This window comes from Pseudophryne corroboree, chromosome 9, assembly GCF_028390025.1.
Source record: "Pseudophryne corroboree isolate aPseCor3 chromosome 9, aPseCor3.hap2, whole genome shotgun sequence".
NCBI classification, from domain to species: Eukaryota; Metazoa; Chordata; class Amphibia; order Anura; family Myobatrachidae; genus Pseudophryne; species Pseudophryne corroboree.
Genome location: NC_086452.1, coordinates 216,473,645 through 216,486,767, shown reverse-complemented (window position 1 = coordinate 216,486,767; position 13,123 = coordinate 216,473,645). Strand labels below are relative to the sequence as shown.

Below are 13,123 nucleotides of genomic sequence, written 5' to 3'. Positions count from 1 at the left end.
TGTACCTGCACACGGAGGGGTACTGCTGCATACCTGGCGTGTAACCTTCTGTCCTCTGCTGCGTTCTTCTAGTTCTGGACACCAAGTGGCTTGATGATCCTCTACTACAGATGTAAAAGCAAGTAATTGTAAGGAGAAATTTACCCAAAGGTAATTTCACTCCTGGCGCTAGATGAGGGGGTTCACCATAGCTGTTATTATACACAAAGGGGTTGGTCAGACCCCGAACAGCAATTAAAACACCAAAAAAAGAAAGTATTAGCGCTTGTAGGTCACAAATGAGAAGATAGGTCACAATGAATCACAATTTAATAAAACATGTTAAAAACTGCGTGCTAAGCACATATAAATGAAAAAACAATAATACATAAAGTGAGTAGTGCTCCTCCCGATTGTAAGGTTTTTATGGAAGAAAAGTTCAGAAAACCTGTACCGATAATTAGTCCCCTTGGACTCTGAGAGCCCATGCAAATCACAACTGTGAATAATAGTTACCACCAGTGTCTCTCAAGGTTTTTAAGTGGAACTGCGTCCACATGTGGCTTTTCCTCGATTGGTGATGAAATGGAGCTTCCACGGTGTGAAAGGAACTCTCTTTATAAAAAGTCTAAATGCTTTTACTTGGTGGGGACTTGGTCCAGGTGAAGGTCTTCCAGTAGACAGGGAGTGGGCACAAAGCGGCAGGACTCACCAACGCGTTTCGTTGCGTTTGAGCAACTTTTTCAAGGTGCTTACAGTCCTGCTGATGGTGGTTTATAAACCCTCTCAATATGGTTGCTCATTTGCATATATGATTGACTGTGAACATCTGTTATCATTATGTGACCAAATAATGACAGACACTAGGGGTTAAAATAATACTTATTAAAAAGTCAAAACATATGTTTGTTAAATGAATTATTTTTCATAGTATATCTCAAAAGATGTTTAGTATAATCTGGTCACATGACCGCTGTTTGCACATATCTAGTTTGAGTAATTTCAAAAACATGGAATGGTACTCCTCATATAATGTTCTAACATAATAGGGAAAGGAACTGGAATGTGCTCCACAGGATGAAATATCCCTCATAGTGGTGAACACTCCCTCTCCTCAATTACAAAACAGAGGTAGAAACCAGCTGGGCCAAATCAGGGACCAGGTTGTATCTAGATTACCAGTTCATGTGTGCAAGGGAAGTGACGTAGCTCTTGTTATACCGAGCTCACGTCACTGGAACATCAACCAAATGCTGCACTGCAGTAGGGTTGCCAGGGTGACGCGCTGACAACAACCAGCACGCCCCGGCGTGATTGTCATGGCGACGCGCTGGCTACGGACAACGTGTCACTCTCCTGCATGCAAGTACAAGGGGGGAGTGGCGCGGCATCAGCACGTCGATGCCGCGTCACTCCTCCATGTCAGTCCCCCAGTACGGTGCGTGAATAGGCACAATCAGTTGCTATAGCGATACATATACTTATGTAACCCTTGGTCAGCTCACCCCCGCAAGTGGTACTTTAGAATCACATACAATGTATCTATCTTAAAACGACCTGAAGTATTACACTAGTGAGAATATAGTTCTAATAGAATGATTAGTATCTATTTCTCAAGACTTAGTACAAATCTGTGTACATAAAGGCAGCAAAAAAAAAAAAGTATAATATTTAATAATAAATAAATAAGCAAAGAAATCTATATTCAAATATACTCTATACTAGTACAACTCATTAGTAGTATATAGAAGAGAGCAGGAGATGGAATAATTTGTCACACCCATAAAAGAAGATCAGGTTATCCAAAGAGACAGGATTCATAATACTGGATTGAGTTCAAGTGCCTCATTCAATCCAGATGGATAAATAGTATTTAGCCTAAACATCCAGTATAATTCCTGTTTACAGAGAGTTTTGTAGCGGTCCCCACCCCTCTTGGTCACCCCTATAGATTCAATTGCCACCAAACTAAGAGAGCTAGGGTCACCACCATGATTATCTCTAAAGTATCTTGAGACACTATGTGTAGGAAATTTATTAATGATGTTACGGCGGTGTTCCATAAAGCGAACTTTTATACTTCTGGTAGTTCGTCCCACATATCTGTGGTTACAACTACAAGAGAGAAGGTATACAACATAGTTGGTATCACAATTCATAAAGCTTGTTATTACATGTTCCTCTCCCTCCCCGACATGAATATGGGTAGTTTTCCTAGGGATATGTTTACATGTGGTGCATCTAGTGGCTCCACAGCGGTAAAAGCCTGGTGGTCTTGATAGTAGACAGGTTTCCTGTATATTTGTCTTCTCTATTATTGCAGATGTATTTTTCATGAAACTAGGTGCGAGGATGTTTTTGAGTGAGCGTTTTTTTCTGAAAATACATTTTGGTCTCATTGGTATATGGCCCCCTAAGAACAGCATCCTGATTCAAAATCCCAAAGTTCTTACAAATAATTTTTTTAATGAGCATGCTGTCCCTATTATATGTGGATATAAAAGCTAAATCGCTATCTTGAGCATATGGATGATCGGCTTCAATCCTATCTGATTTCCTTGATGATTTTTTGGAGTTCTTTGGGGCCAGTAGAGTATCTCTATCTAGGGTAGCTACTTCCCTAATAGCTCTTTTTAAGGGAGACTGAGGATACCCTCTAGTAACAAATGATTCCATCATGGATTCTGCTTGTTCCATGTATTTGGTACTATCAGTACAATTGCGTCTTTAGCGCAAAAATTGCCCCCTGGGGATATTCCTCTTCCATGGGGGATAGTGGGCACTCTGGTAGTGCAGGTAGGAGTTGGTAGCAACCTCCTTGTTATAATTGGAGGTGAGGATTTTCCCTTCTCTGGCTTCTAGGGTTATATCCAGGAAGTTAATAGTGAAAGGGTGATAGGAGTGAGTGAATTGAAGATTAAAGTGATTAGCATTGAGACTAGAGACAAAGTGTTGTGCTGATGTCAAGTCCCCATCACAAATAATAAAAAGATCATCTATATAGCGGCCATAGAGGACCAGGTTCGCGCCAAATCCGCCGCCCCACACATGGACGTCCTCGAAGACACCCATGTATAGGTTGGCGTAACTTGGCGCAAACCTGGTCCCCATGGCCGTACCCATCACCTGTAAGTAAAAAGTGTCCATGAAAAGAAAATAATTGTGTTGTAGAATGAAAGAAATTGCATCTAACAAAAATTCCCCGTGTCTCTCTGAGAGGTCACCATCTGCTCGTAATCTGGTTGCTATCGCATCACGGCCGAGATCATGAGGGATGTTAGTATATAAACTTTGTACATCTAAGGTCATAAATGCATAAGTCTCCTTCCAAACAAATCCTTGTAGCAATTGAAGGAAATGGGTTGTGTCCTTGATATGTGACCTCAAAGTTGAGACACGGGGTTAAAGAAAGGAATCAACATAAAAGGATAGATTGGAAGATAAAGAACCTATACCGGAGATAATAGGACGCCCAGGAGGTGAGTTAAGTGACTTGTGTATTTTTGGGAGGTGATAATAAATAGGAACTGTGGGGTGCTTAATAAACAAAAAATGAGATTCCTCCCTGGAGATAACCCCATTCGCCAGGGCGTCGTCTAGCATATGTTGTAATTCTTTAAAAAAAATTGACGTTGGGTCGTTTTTTAATTGTTTATAGAATTCAATATTACTGAATTGTCTATTGGCCTCAATGATATAGTCCCTCCTATCCTGCACCACCAGACCCCCCCCTTTATCAGCCTCCCTAAAAACTAGAGAAGTATCCTTAGTGAGGTCTCGTAAGGCTTTACGCTCCCATTTGTTAAGATTCGTTTTGGTTTTCTTATTTTTTTACTTTCCTTGTTGGCACATATTCCTCAAATCACCTAGTGTAGTTTTGTAGAAGCTTTCTATCATGGTGCTTTTATATGCAAGGGGATAGAACTCAGACTTGCGTCTAAACGCACTCCTATTTATATCGAACACCTTATTAGGAACCTCCATTGTTGAGCTAGAGTTTTCATCCCATAGATTTTGTAAAATATTAAGAGCAGGATCATACCCAGAGTCGAGTGTAATAGCCAGTCCCTCCTCATTGTGTCTGTGTAGATTTCGCTGTATAAAGTAGCGCTTTCTACATAGTGTGCGAACAAATCTGTTTAACTCAACAAATAGGTTAAAAATATTGGGTGTGCTGGTAGGTGCAAATCCTAGTCCCCTAGCTAGGAGAGATTTTTCAACATTAGTGACTTTTCTTGTGGACAAATTAAAAATGTTAGTAGGGCTCCTACTTTTATTTATTATTCCCAACCTCTTGGTTGTCTCCTTTTTCCCCCCTCTGCACCCTCGATACTTCTTGGTCTTCTTCTTTTTGGTGTCTGGATTCCCCAGGTGGTTTTTGTGGGTGACCCTCGTCTCCTGTCGTACCTCTGTTCTAAAAAAACCTAGGTGCTTTTAACAGTCTGTTGTTGATCAGATCTAGGGTCTCTTGGTCTAGCTCCTAGGCCTAAATTTGGATCAGTACGATCCATTGGATGATTAGTTTCCCTAGGTGTTTTAGTGGGCTGATAGTTGGTATTTTCCCTTTTTCTCTCTAATTCTGGTTTATTATAGCGGGGTCGAGAGATACCTCTTGACCTCCCTTCTCTGACACTTGGGACACGTTCTCTATTTCTTTCTCGATTAAGGGTTCTATAACTCCTAACATGTCCTGTGTTGTAGTCTTCTAAGTCTCTCTGAAATTTCTTACACTTACTTTCAACAACCACTTGTTCAAATTTGGTCATCCTTTCCATGACCAGTTGGTCCCTCTCTTTATATTCTTTTGTAGTGTTATGAGGTTCTAGCTTATTTTTCAGGGATTCTATCTCCAGTTCAACTTCTTTTACCTTCTGATTTCTATAGGTGATTACAAGTTCCATCAGACTCATGGAGCATCTGTCAAGTGTTTTTCCCCATAGCTCTTCAAACTCTCTGTTACCATTGAACACAGAGAGCTCAAAGAGCCTGAGACCCCTGGGTATCATATTTTTATCCACATACTTCTGCAGGTTAGTACTGTCAAGCCAATGCTTGGTTTCAGACTTCATAAGGTCCTCTAGTTTATAAAACTCATTTTTCAAAAGATCAGTCACAGTCACACAATCAGTTTCCATAGGATTATCCCATTTTTTGAGGAATCCCATCCTCCTAGTATGTCTGTCATTAAATATGGAGAAACTCCCCATCCTTGCAGCCTGGAGTTAGACTAAGTGTAAAAGCAAGTAAATTGTAAGGAGAAATTTACCCAAAGGTAATTTCACTCCTGGCGCTAGATGAGGGGGTTCACCACAGCTGCTATTATACACAAAGGGGTTGGTCAGACCCCGAACAGCAATTAAAACACCAAAAAAAGAAAGTGTTAGCGCTTGTAGGTCACAAATGAGAAGATAGGTCACAATGAATCACAATTAAAAACTGCGTGCTAAGCACATATAAATGAAAAAACAATAATACATAAAGTGAGTAGTGCTCCTCCCGATTGTAAGGTTTTTATGGAAGAAAAGTTAAGAAAACCTATTCCGATAATTAGTCCCCTTGGACTCTGAGAGCCCAAGCAAATCACAACTGTGAATAATAGTTACCACCAGCGTCTCTCATGGTTTTTAAGTGGAACTGCGTCCACATGTGGCTTTTCCTCGATTGGTGATGAAATGGAGCTTCCACGGTGTGAAAGGAACTCTCTTTATAAAAAGTCCAAATGCTGTTACTTGGTGGGGACTTGGTCCAGGTGAAGGTCTTCCAGTAGACAGGGAGCGGGCACAAAGCGGCAGGACTCACCAACGCGTTTCGTTGCGTTTGAGCAACTTTTTCAAAGTGCCTACAGTCCTGCTGATGGTGGTTTATAAACCCTCTCAATATGGTTGCTCATTTGCATATGTGATTGACTGTGACCATCTGTTATCATTATGTGACCAAATAATGACAGACACTAGGGGTTAAAATAATACTTATTAAAAAGTCAAAACATATGTTTGTTAAATGAATTATTTTTCATAGTATATCTCAAAAGATATTTAGTATAATCTGGTCACATGACCGCTGTTTGCACATATCTTGTTTGAGTAATTTCAAAAACATGGAATGGTACTCCTCATATAATGTTCTAACATAATAGGGAAAGGAACTGGAATGTGCCCCACAGGATGAAATATCCCTCATAGTGGTGAACACTCCCTCTCCTCAATTACAAAACAGAGGTAGAAACCACCTGGGCCAAATCAGGGACCAGGTTGTGTCTAGATTACCAGTTCATGTGTGCAAGGGAAGTGACGTAGCTCTTGTTATACCGAGCTCATGTCACTGGAACATCAACCAAATGCTGCACTGCAGTAGGGTTGCCAGGGTGACGCGCTGACAACAACCAGCGCGCCCCGGCGTGATTGTCATGGCGACGCGCTGGCTACGGACAATGCGTCACTTTGTACTTGCATACAGGAGAGTAACGCGTTGTCCGTAGCCACCCTGGCAACCCTACTGCAGTGCAGCATTTGGTTGATGTTCCAGTGACGTGAGCTCGGTATAACAAGAGCTACGTGACTTCCCTTGCACACATGAACTGGTAATCTTTTGTTGCTTTAAATGCATTGTTTTTTCGCATTGCTATGCAAATAGGACGCACAAGTAGACTCTGTTGATTGAAATTATATGAGGCATGCCTATATTCTGTGTGTGTGTCTGTGGCTGTATCTGCATATGAATTGCTACATTACGGTGTTTTCCTAGAAATCACTGTAACGTAGCATTTAGTATACAGATACAGCTGCAGTCGCACACAGTATGTAGGCATGCCATATATCATTTTAATCAGCATAAGCTGCTGATGCATCCTGTTCACATTGGTTTGCAAATAAGATGCATTTTAAATGAAAAAGTAAAAAAAATGCTTTGCGCTACCGAGTCCCACCACAGCGCGGTGTGACTAGAAGGGCTGTTTAACGTGCAGTGAGACTAGATGTATGTGGACACATCTGTATCTGGACTAACCTTATTTTTTGCCATCTTATGGTCGGCGTTCCCACGGCTTACTGTTTGCTGCCCCAGTGGCCTTTTAGCTCGTTTTGAATGCCATCTTCCGCCTGTATGTGTCTGCTGCATCCGGTCTCTTCCTGACAATTTTTGATGCTTCTAGAAAAGGCAGAACTAATATCTTCCTGGTCTACATTCAGTGGAGTGCTGAGAGGTCTGTGCAGTATAGCACTGAGGTCATGGGTTCGATTCCCACCATGGCCCTAACTGTGTGGAGTTTGTATATTCTCCCCATACTTGTGTGGGTTTCCTCCCACAATCCAAAAATATACTGGTAGGTTAATTGGCTCCCAACAAAATTAACCCTAGCATGAATGTGTGTATGTACATGTGATAGGGAATATAGATTGTAAGCTCCACTGGGGCAGGGACTGATGTGAATGGCCAAATATTCTCTGTAAAGCGTTACGGAATATGTGTGCGCTATATAAATAACTGGTAATAAATAAATATACTCTTATATTCTCAATACTGCTGGGTGTATCAACTGTTCATATCTCCTGCTGTGGTCGGTGGTGCCCGGCTGCTTTCTAGCCTGATACGTCCTCTGTACAGCTCTTCTCTCCATTCCTGACTCTCATTGACTGCCTGCACAGTCCTATAGCGTAGGTGAAATATCCCTACCTAAAAGTAATCACTGTCAGCGCTAAAATAAAAGAACAAATGTCCCCACTTGGAAATTGATTTTATCTTACATTTCACTATGTTCTAATATAACAATTGTGTCATTAAATGACACATTGGGCTGGATTCAAATGTTAACTCCCCCCCCCCCGCGCTCGCGCTCGCTAGCGGTATTCTATTGTTACTGGCGACGGATGCGACAAGATCATTTTAGCACACTACCCCTGGAGCTAGTAGAAACCAGCAATCTAGATTTGCAGAAAATATATCTTGTAAATGTATTTCGTACAAGGCTTACATGTTTATGCTTTCCTCTGTCAGCTTTTCCTATGGTCACTTTTGCTTTGCTGAGAGGACTTGGTAAGCATGGTCAGCCCTCCTGAGACAATCTATTGTTAATATCTATTATAGATACATTTAGTAATGAATGATCTATGTATCCTTTATGGGAATAGAAGCAAAAAGTGTTTTCATGGGCATGGATATGCCTTTAACACAATATATTACGCTCTGACCTTTCTTAACTGAAAGATTCCTCAGTCGTTAATTATTAATAGGTCTAGGGCTTGTGTTCCTTCAAATCACGTTTGTACCAAGGTAAATTACTAATAAAAATAAAGAACGCTTGGTGTCGTGCCAATGGCCCAATAATTCAGCTATAACTATTGTATTTGTAATAAATCACTGTTTGGTTACAACAGGTTTAATTAATGTTTTTAATCTAACACTTAGGTGTAAGTTAAAATGATCAATATGCAAGTCTTTCTGTACTTTCTCCATCTAATGCAAATGAACATCAATGATGGCAAGAATGTAAAATAATCTCTTGATGTTGATGGAGAGATTTGTCCCTACAACCAATCACAGTAAGAACTTGCAGTTATTGCAGTCGATGTTTAGTGTTACGACCAGCAGCGGCTCAATCCCCTGGGCTACAATGCCGACTACCTAGTGCAGGGTGGGGGGCTAAGCACATATAAACATACATGTGAAGATGTATGTAATATATGTGCTGCCAGTGTATTCGTGAGTGGCAGCGGCTCTGTATACCATAGCTGCTGTGCAGAACCCGGCACTCTACATTAGGCTTCACTCTCCTAAGTGTTCCTGATAGAGCATATACTCTACAATAGACAGAAATGTTTCACCATTGCTGGTGCAATTCTAGTTACATAAGTATTCATTTTGAAGGACAACTAACAAAAAGTATTTTGAATTTTATATATTAGGGTGAGATGCAGGGACGGACAGGGGCTCTAAAGCTGCCCTGGCATTGTAGTCTGTGCTCACGACAGGGGTGCATGGTCGAGTTCGCACAGGGGTGTGCAACAAGTCTCGGGTCCTGGCCTTATAGCACCCCCTGTCTCTCTGTATGCCGGGCGGCAGAATTGCTCGGCCAGCCCTGTCTCTTTGTGTACCGGCAGCCAAGCAGAGCTGCTCGGCCAGGCTATTATGACCATTCCGGCTAACCAATCAGCTACTAACTGCCATGTTACAGGCTATTCTAGGAAAATGACATAAGCTGACTGGTTTATACTTTATCTCTATTTATTGTATCTCCCTCCATCATTTGATAGAGTCAGAGGTGTAGCTAGGCGCTGTGGTGCCCGGATCAAGGGTATGTTTTGGCGCCCCCCTCTCCTGTAATGAATTGGGGGCCTAGCCAACATGTGGTGGCATGTTACATTTGAAAATAAACAATATAAAAAAATTCTAAATTGGTGACAGGGCCGGTTCTAGACCTTGTCAAGCTCAGGGTGAAAGTTTCCTTTGGGTGCCCCCATGTTTAATTAGGGTCAGTGTGTGCCGAAGGCTTGCAACAACAATATAGGGTCATGGCAGTATGGACGGTGTAATGTTTAGCATTACTGCCTCACAGCACTGAAGTCATAGGTTGGATTCCCACCATGTACCGAACTGTGTGGCGTTTGTATATTCTCCCTTTACTTGCGTCGGTTTCCTCCGGGTGCTCCAGTTTGCTCCCACAATCCAAAAATATACTGGTAGGTTAACTGGCTCTCAATAAAAAATACAGGGACTAATGTGAATGGTGAAATATTCTCTGTAAAGAGCGGCGGAATATGTGTGCGCTATATAAATAACTGGTAATATATAATTGGTAAGGTGCGTGGCCCCAGAGTAGTACCAGTTCACATTACCCTGCACAGTAGTGTCCGTTATTCACATTACACCACACATTAGCACCCCTTATACACGTTATGCCACACAGATCCGCTTATACACAGTACACCATGGTAGAGTCGCTACCGGTATTTAACTATTTACTTGTTTAATTCAAATAAATGAAAAACACTATATATACTCCCACTGACCTGACCTCACAAACCCCCCCACTTACTCACTGAAAATAAAGCCTCAAATGTGACCCCCCCCACAGACCTGATAACCCCCCAATCTCTGAATTAAAATAATGCCCCAAAACTGTCCCCCCCCCCCCCCCCCAGCTCTGATAATCTTCCAATGCCTCAATGAAAATAATGGCCCAAATACGACCCCGTCCACCCACACACAGACCTGAACCCCCCAACTCTCAATGAAAATAATACACCGAAATTGCCTTTCCCCCAGATTTGATCGTCCCCCAATGCTTCAATGAAAATAATACCCTAGAATTCCCATCCCAGACCTGATAATCCCACTAGCTTCAATGAAAATAATGTCCCAGAATTGCCTGAGGGACAGTGAGAGCTGTGCCGCAGCAGCCTGAGGGGCAGAGAGAGGTGCTGCAGCATCAATGTAGAGAGATGTGCTGCAGCAACCGGGGCAGAGAGAGGTACTACAGCAGCCGGGGCAGAAAGAGCTATTGCAGTATCTGAAGTAGAGACATGTGCTGCAGCTTCCAGGAAAGAGAGAGGTGCTGCAGCAGCGGGGGCAGAGATTGGTGCTGCAGGACATAAGTAACCCTGCTGCACAGATACAAACAGACAGCGAGACATATAAAGAGGGCGGGCAGAGGTGCGGCTGTCAGTGTCTCCTGCTGTCACCTCTGGTCTGCCCTGTTCCCTACCTAGTTTCCGAGTTTGAGTCAGTGTGCTCCCCCTCTGCTTGTCCTTCTGCTGCTCTGCGGCTGCCAGTACAGTGGACCGCGGGAAGGGGGGAGGTGACGGGGGGAGCCACCCTCGCTACACCCCTAGATAGAGTTCCCCTGATTTCAATATTAGAAAATGTAATGATACAAAATTGGCCATAACTGTTCCTGTGCTGCAAACATGGAACTAAGGCCCTGATTCATGTTTGTAAGTAAAGCAAAAAAAAAAAAACAAGTAACTTTGTGTGTAGAACAAACATTGTTTCCTTGCAATGGGAGCAAATACATTTACAGTATATTGTTTCTATGCTTGGTAAATACTGTCTGCTTCTGCATGTAGCCCACTAATGTTAGACAGCTTTATTTTTACACTACAAGTTAGATTTCAGTTTAAACACACCCCACCCGAATCTAACTCTCTCTGCATGTTACATCTGCCCCACCTGCACTGCACATGGTTTTGCCCAATTGTTTTTTTTGGGGACTGTCCCGCTGTCCCACCCACAGGCTGCAGTGTCCCGCATTGGGGGGTGGTCGGATGAGGGTGGGCAGTTGGGAGGCTCCTGTCACTTGCTGCTCTGCCTAGCAGCAGTGAGTACTGTGCGCATTCATGGGAGACAGCGACTGCGGCAAGCCAGCAGCTCACAAAGCGCTTCCGCATGCCCCCTAAATGACTAAACGGAGGCGTGCCAATAAGCCGCGCCCCCTGTTTGATCGCGGCACGAGGGAGTCCTGATTTAGAAACTAGAGATGTTGAGAGGTATGCATCAGCTCCAGAATATCAAAGCAATTTTCTTCTCTGTTATATTGTTTTTAAATTGCAGAGTATGGACATTCATAACCAGGAATTCTCATTTTACATGTGTGGAAACCAGTTGAGTAACACAAGAGGCGGGGTATGTTGGGTTCACAATTATAAAATGGAAAATTCTAATTACAACAAGTGTTGGGTGACGGGTGGTCTTCAGTATGCCGCCGGCCGGAATCCCAGCGACCAGCATACCGGCGCCAGGATCCCGACCGCCGGCATGCCGACACATATTCTCCCTCTTGGGGGTCCACGAACCCCCAGGAGGGACAATAAATAGCGTGGCGAGCGCAGCAAGCCTGCAAGGGGCTCATTAGCGCTCGCCCAGCTGTCGGTATGCCGGTGGTCGGGATCCCAGCGCCGGTATGCTGGACCCCGGGATCCCGGCCGCCGGCCACTCATATTACACCGGCTGTGGCAGCTTTATTCTCTCCTCTCTTGTCTATGATCAGAAAGCAGAGAGCTAGAAGCTCTAAAGTCATATTTTACTTCACTCTTAAAAAGCACCCTTTGTGCGTATACTAAGGAAAGAGCTTCACACAGCAGACATGTTACTGGCTGCACAATTCCATATGGTTTTGCTAATTAGGAGAACATTTACATTTAATTTTAGGAAACCAAAAAACTAATATTAGGAATGTTACTCAGTGGCGGCGCAGTGTTCTTCTGATCCAACTAGCAGAGACTGCTTTACTCTAAGCTATGTAGGATTGGCATTTTGGAGACCGGCAGCAGTGTCCTAGATGCAGATACCACTGTCTGAAGAAAAATGGTGCCAGCAGCACAGAGGAGAGCAGCACTGAACACTTTCATGTGTGGGGAGATCTGCCAGATCAGCAGAGTGATGTACAGTATTTAGCTTCATTTACTGAACTCCACCCAAAGCAAAATGTTCGTTTTTTAGTGGAGTTCTTCAATATGTGATTATTTTTAATAACATTTATAATCAGTTTTTAAAACTATTTTTATTATATGTATGCTTGCTATTTGTGTTTTGATACAATTTCAACACCAGTTTTAAGTTCCACAGTACAATAGTAAACGTATCATAATAAAACACATTTTAAAGAAAGACTTATGATATTACCATGGGTGTATGTCCATTTGATATTAATGTATATCATGTAACAAATTTTATGATACTATTATGAGAAATAATACCATTGATGATGCCACTGATGAACTAGTTCAACCATTAGTTCATCATTGATCACTGATATCATCATCTATAACATCATTGATTACATCAGCAATCACATATTAGGATAATAAATAATAATAAATAATTAGCACAAAACCTTCAGAACCAAAGTTATGTATTGCTGAATAAACATGAATATGACTATATATGGCTATATCTGTCCTTTTGGGGTTGGGATTGATTTGTTGGCGTTCGGGATGCCGGCGATCAGAATACCGATCACGGCATCCTAATAGTCAGAATCCCAACAGGGGAAGGTAAGTATACTTATATTCCTCCCCTAACCCCCACCCCGCAGCCTAACCCTAACCCTCCGCAGTGGTGCCTAAACCTAACCCCCCTCCCCGCAGCCTAAACCTAAACCTCCCTCACAGACTAACCCCCCGGGGATGGGAGGGTGACTGAACCTAACATT

General features: G+C 42.6%; 1 protein-coding gene across 3 annotated transcripts in view; it reads left to right on the top strand.

Moving 5' to 3' along the window:
* Nucleotides 1-13,123, top strand: part of VAV3 (vav guanine nucleotide exchange factor 3) — a 546,183-nt gene that overhangs the window by 443,327 nt on the left and 89,733 nt on the right. The window lies entirely within an intron of this gene.